This window comes from Physeter macrocephalus, chromosome 18, assembly GCF_002837175.3.
Source record: "Physeter macrocephalus isolate SW-GA chromosome 18, ASM283717v5, whole genome shotgun sequence".
Classification (NCBI taxonomy): domain Eukaryota; kingdom Metazoa; phylum Chordata; class Mammalia; order Artiodactyla; family Physeteridae; genus Physeter; species Physeter macrocephalus.
This window is the reverse complement of record NC_041231.1, coordinates 53,008,128-53,014,575: the sequence shown is the minus strand read 5'-3', so window position 1 is coordinate 53,014,575 and position 6,448 is coordinate 53,008,128. Positions and strand designations below refer to the sequence as shown.

At 40.6% G+C, this 6,448-nt stretch overlaps 2 non-coding genes across 2 annotated transcripts; both read left to right on the top strand.

Annotated features, from left to right (window-relative positions):
• Positions 1 to 2,445: 2,445 nt before the first annotated feature.
• Positions 2,446 to 2,552, top strand: LOC112067151 (U6 spliceosomal RNA). The gene has a single exon (XR_002893114.1). It is a non-coding gene; the product is annotated as a U6 spliceosomal RNA (small nuclear RNA).
• Positions 2,553 to 4,371: 1,819 nt separating this feature from the next.
• On the top strand, positions 4,372 to 4,478 carry LOC112067150 (U6 spliceosomal RNA). Its single transcript, XR_002893113.1, has one exon. It is a non-coding gene; the product is annotated as a U6 spliceosomal RNA (small nuclear RNA).
• The last annotated feature ends 1,970 nt before the right edge of the window (positions 4,479 to 6,448 follow it).

The following is a 6,448-nucleotide window of genomic DNA, read 5'->3' as shown; positions in this document are numbered from 1 at the left end:
GAAGATCCCACATGCCGCGGAGTGGCTGGGCCCGTGAGCCATGGCCGCTGAGCCTGCGCGTCCGGAGCCTGTGCTCCGCAACGGGAGAGGCCACAACAGAGGGAGGCCCGCATACCACACAAAAAAAAAAAAAAAAAAAATGTACCTGGCCAGGTATCTATGAGGTACACAAAACTTTTTTGGAGTGAACAAAAATTAATAGAAGGTTAAAGATCTGAAAGGTATGATGGGGGACCACGTGTGACCATCTGTGGAGCAGTGTGCCACTCGGTTTGTGAATGTTCAGATTTTCTTGTTTGTCCTCAGGAGCGGCTCTGGCTTATATTGTTTCTGATGGGCTTCTAAATCTTCTTTGTGGCTAAAATGAAATTCTGCTGCCTGTCTGGAAATGAAACAGGAGGTTATTTCCCTAGATGCTCATTTCATTGATCTCAGAATATGTTTTTGAGTTTGGGGAACTCTCATCATCTATAGCTAATGGGGATAAGGTTTTAAAAGTGGTTTGTTCTCTGGCACTTTTCTAATTAGGTCAATAAACAAATATACTAAAGAAATGCTGTCTGTGCAAGCTTTTGCTAGCTGTGCATCTAAAGATTGCCCTGGAGACCCTCACTTTAATCAGATTCAGCAGGGGGTCTACTACACTTTCATTGCAGAATTTTTCAGTGTCCTACTTCAGATGTGAATTTAGGAAACTATCTAATACATGATGTCACAATGAAGCATATAAAAATATAGATTTATTTTTTGTCATTTGGACTAGATCCTCACTGAAGCTCTGCTTTTTGAATATTTATTCCTCAAATTTAGGGAATTCAGTCTTGTTTGTCACAACATTGTTGATAAGAGTAAAAATTGGCAATAGCTAGGATGTGAAAACATAGACTGGTGGTTAATCCATAGGACAGGATGCCGCCCTTTAACCTCTAGACCTGTGTGTATACTGACACTGAAAAACCAGTTGGTAGGAGGATACGTACTTTACGAATTTATTTTTGAATACATATTTGATTGGAAATAAGGGTGGGCTATTAAGAGTGTTCACATAGTTTACATCTGAATTATGGGAATATGATGATTTTTTTCATATATGAATACTCTGTTTTCTGAATATCAGTAAATCACTGGTGTATGAGTAATGAGCATAATTAAAACTAAATAAAATAATTTAAACTTGAAGGTGGAAATTATTTTCTGTTATAGCAGAAAATTGCTACTAACCCTAGTGTGCAGTGGACCCGGAAAGTGACTCAAAGTGGCAGAAGGTGCTGGAACCCTGGAGACCCAGTTCTGCTCCCTCATTTCATGATGGAAACCAAAGCCCTTCAAGCCAAATGTCTTGCTCTAAGCCCTATGGTTCATTAGTGCAGTAACCGGGTTTCCTGACTCACATTTGAATAGCTTTCACATGCCTCACAGTCTTAATGAGAACTGCTCACTTAAGTCCATCAACTTTGTGGCTCACACACAGCTAGAACACTTTGAAGAACACAGAATAACTTTTAAATGCAATCAGTACTCACGAACAAAAAGCTGGAAAATTTTTGGAAATTCTTGGCAGCAGCCAGGCTTGACTTGTGAGGCTGACACATCTGGGGTTGGGCTGGGACAGTTGGGTGACTGGATCCTCTCTCCACCCAGTCTCATCCTCCAGCAGGATGGTGCAAGCTTGTGCATGTGGCTCCATCAACAGTGAGTAAACAGACACCAAGAAAAATAAAAAGATGAAAGCTTGTCATTTGTGACAACATGGATAGACCTTGAGGGCATCATGCTAGGTGGAATAAGTCAGACAGAGAAAGACAAATGCCATATGACTTCACACATGTATGGAATATTAAAAAACAAAGAAGGGGCTTCCCTGGTGGCGCGGTGGTTGCGCGTCCGCCTGCTGATGCAGGGGAACCGGGTTCGCGCCCCGGTCTGGGAGGATCCCACGTGCCGCGGAGCGGCTGGGCCCGTGAGCCATGGCCGCTGAGCCTGTGCTCCGCAACGGGAGAAGCCGCAGCGGAGGGAGGCCCGCATACCACAAAAAAAAAAAAAAAAAAAAAAATTAATGAACAATCCAAACCAAAACAGATACATAAATACAGAGAACAGAGTAGTGGTTACCAGAGGGGGAGGGAAGTGAGGTAGGGCAAAATAAGTAAAGGGTATCAACTGTAGGGTGATGGATGGAAACAATTTTTGGCGGAGAGCAAGCTGTAGGATATACGGAGGTAGAAATATAATGTTGTACACATGAAACTTATGTACCTCAATAACATATCAATCTTTTAAAAAATGGGTGAGTTTCTCCACCAAGAAAGGGAAGGCTGGACAGTTCCAGAAGTTTACCAAAGCCTGCACCAAACTATGGCTGGGAAGTGTGTGTGTGCAAGTGTCATAAGAGCATTGGTTATAATTCAGAAGAAGATTCTCAGAAGTTTAAAAGAATGAGGACAAGTGCTCTCTTCAGCAGCACATGTACTAAAATTGGAACCATACAGGGAAGATTACCATGGCCCCTGTGCAAGGATGACAGGCAAATTCGTGTAGCGTTCCATATTTTTATATAAAATAGATAATCAACAAGGACCTACTGTATAGCACAGGGAACTCTACTCAACACTCTGTAATAACCTATACGGGAAAAGAATCCAAAAAAGAATAGATATATGTACATGTATAACTGAATCACTTTGCTGTACACCTGAAACTAACACAACGTTGTTAATCACCTATACTCCAATATAAAATTTTTTTAAAAAAAGAATGAGGACAAGATCTCCAAGACCTTTCCAGCTCTGTAATCCTATTAAAAAATAAATATCGATGAAAGTCTTAGCAAAACAAACAAAACAAAACAGAAAAAAGAAAAAAACAGTAAGTGGAAACATAAGACCTCTTAAAGACCAGGCATGAAACCGGTACACTGCTATTTTCATCACATTGCTAATCAAAGTCAATGGCAAAGCCAGCCCAGATGCAAGGGATAAGGAAACAGATTCTGCTTCTTGATGGGAGGAGCTACAAAGAATTGTGGCCATGTTTGCTATCTGTTACAACTACATAAGGAAAGTGATCACTTCCAACAAGAATAACCTAGTATGACCCTGTATTCTTCAGGGTACCCAGACTCTAAAGATGAGCTTACATATGAAGACGGACCAATTAAATAGCATATAAGAATTAAATCCCAGACTTGGGATTTGGACTTGGGCAGAACAAAGGCAGAACTGAGACCGTTAGCCGTGATTCTTCACCACTCAAAGAGCAGCTCTTCCAAGTTGTTATTCATATGCCCAAACGAAATATTACCAAGTACCTTCCTTAGAGCCCCCCTAGCAATACGTGTGTCATCTGCAATAGTCCTTATCTTACCCTACTATGTAGTAAAATTATTTTTCTACCTTGATCCCCTAGTCTAAATTTAGGCTACTTGAGGACAGGCACTGCAACTTGTCAATCATTACATCTCCTAAGCATCAGGCACAGGAAGCACACTGGAATACACTTGCTACACTTTAAGACATTTGCATGGATATTTATAACTAAATTTGGTCTGTAGTTTTTTTTTCTATTGTGCTAGCTTTGGCAGACTTTTTAAAGAATGTGTATCTGCCTGGTAAAAATAATTTGGAAACTTTCTGTTTTGTACCATTAAATCGTTCAAATATGGTAAATTATATGGCACATTCATGTAGGCATCTTGGATTGAAAGTGTATGGCTTGCTGCTGCACTAATCACCCTAGTTGCACCTTAGCCATTTTCTTTTTTGTTTTGTTTTGTTTTTTAAAATATTTATTTATTTATTTATTTGGCTGTGTCGGGTCTTAGTTGTGGCACGAGGGATCTTTGTTGCGGAATGTGGGATCTTTTTAGTTGCAGCATACAGAATCTTTAGTTGCAGCATGTGAACTCTTAGTTGCGGCATGCATGTGGGATCTACTTCCCTGACCAGGGATCGAACCTGGGCCCCCTGCATTGGGAGCGTGAAGTCTCAGCCACTGGACCAAAAACAGATACATAAATACAGAGAACAGAGTAGTGGTTACCAGAGGGGGAGGGAAGTGAGGTAGGGCAAAATAAGTAAAGGGTATCAACTGTAGGGTGATGGATGGAAACAATTTTTGGCGGAGAGCAAGCTGTAGGATATACGGAGGTAGAAATATAATGTTGTACACATGAAACTTATGTACCTCAATAACATATCAATCTTTTAAAAAATGGGTGAGTTTCTCCACCAAGAAAGGGAAGGCTGGACAGTTCCAGAAGTTTACCAAAGCCTGCACCAAACTATGGCTGGGAAGTGTGTGTGTGCAAGTGTCATAAGAGCATTGGTTATAATTCAGAAGAAGATTCTCAGAAGTTTAAAAGAATGAGGACAAGTGCTCTCTTCAGCAGCACATGTACTAAAATTGGAACCATACAGGGAAGATTACCATGGCCCCTGTGCAAGGATGACAGGCAAATTCGTGTAGCGTTCCATATTTTTATATAAAATAGATAATCAACAAGGACCTACTGTATAGCACAGGGAACTCTACTCAACACTCTGTAATAACCTATACGGGAAAAGAATCCAAAAAAGAATAGATATATGTACATGTATAACTGAATCACTTTGCTGTACACCTGAAACTAACACAACGTTGTTAATCACCTATACTCCAATATAAAATTTTTTTAAAAAAAGAATGAGGACAAGATCTCCAAGACCTTTCCAGCTCTGTAATCCTATTAAAAAATAAATATCGATGAAAGTCTTAGCAAAACAAACAAAACAAAACAGAAAAAAGAAAAAAACAGTAAGTGGAAACATAAGACCTCTTAAAGACCAGGCATGAAACCGGTACACTGCTATTTTCATCACATTGCTAATCAAAGTCAATGGCAAAGCCAGCCCAGATGCAAGGGATAAGGAAACAGATTCTGCTTCTTGATGGGAGGAGCTACAAAGAATTGTGGCCATGTTTGCTATCTGTTACAACTACATAAGGAAAGTGATCACTTCCAACAAGAATAACCTAGTATGACCCTGTATTCTTCAGGGTACCCAGACTCTAAAGATGAGCTTACATATGAAGACGGACCAATTAAATAGCATATAAGAGTTAAATCCCAGACTTGGGATTTGGACTTGGGCAGAACAAAGGCAGAACTGAGACCGTTAGCCGTGATTCTTCACCACTCAAAGAGCAGCTCTTCCAAGTTGTTATTCATATGCCCAAACGAAATATTACCAAGTACCTTCCTTAGAGCCCCCCTAGCAATACGTGTGTCATCTGCAATAGTCCTTATCTTACCCTACTATGTAGTAAAATTATTTTTCTACCTTGATCCCCTAGTCTAAATTTAGGCTACTTGAGGACAGGCACTGCAACTTGTCAATCATTACATCTCCTAAGCATCAGGCACAGGAAGCACACTGGAATACACTTGCTACACTTTAAGACATTTGCATGGATATTTATAACTAAATTTGGTCTGTAGTTTTTTTTTCTATTGTGCTAGCTTTGGCAGACTTTTTAAAGAATGTGTATCTGCCTGGTAAAAATAATTTGGAAACTTTCTGTTTTGTACCATTAAATCGTTCAAATATGGTAAATTATATGGCACATTCATGTAGGCATCTTGGATTGAAAGTGTATGGCTTGCTGCTGCACTAATCACCCTAGTTGCACCTTAGCCATTTTCTTTTTTGTTTTGTTTTGTTTTTTAAAATATTTATTTATTTATTTATTTGGCTGTGTCGGGTCTTAGTTGTGGCACGAGGGATCTTTGTTGCGGAATGTGGGATCTTTTTAGTTGCAGCATACAGAATCTTTAGTTGCAGCATGTGAACTCTTAGTTGCGGCATGCATGTGGGATCTACTTCCCTGACCAGGGATCGAACCTGGGCCCCCTGCATTGGGAGCGTGAAGTCTCAGCCACTGGACCACCAGGGAAGTCCCCACTACTACCTCATTTTAAACAAATAGAGCCCATTAAACAAGGAAACCATTTTCATGAGGACATGTTTCTCATGACGTCTTGTTACCCGATGCACAGTGCCAAACAAACTGAAATGTCAGAGTTTGGAGCAGAGAAAATTGTATTGCAGGGCCATGTAAGGAGACGGGTGGCTTGTGCCCCCCAAACCCCAAACTCATCGAAGGGTTTCAGCAAAGCACTTTTTTTTTAAACATCTTTATTGGAGTATAATTGCTTTACAATGGTGTGTTAGTTTCTGCTTTACAACAAAGTGAATCAGTTATACATATACATATGTTCCCATATCTCTTCCCTCTTGCGTCTCTCTCCCTCCCACCCTCCCTATCCCAGCCCTCTAGGTGGTCACAAACCCCCTAGCTGATCTCCCTGTGCCATGCCATGTGGCTGCTTCCCACTAGCTATCCACCCTACGTTTGGTAGTGTATATATGTCCATGCCACTCTCTCACTTCATCACAACTTACCCTTCCCC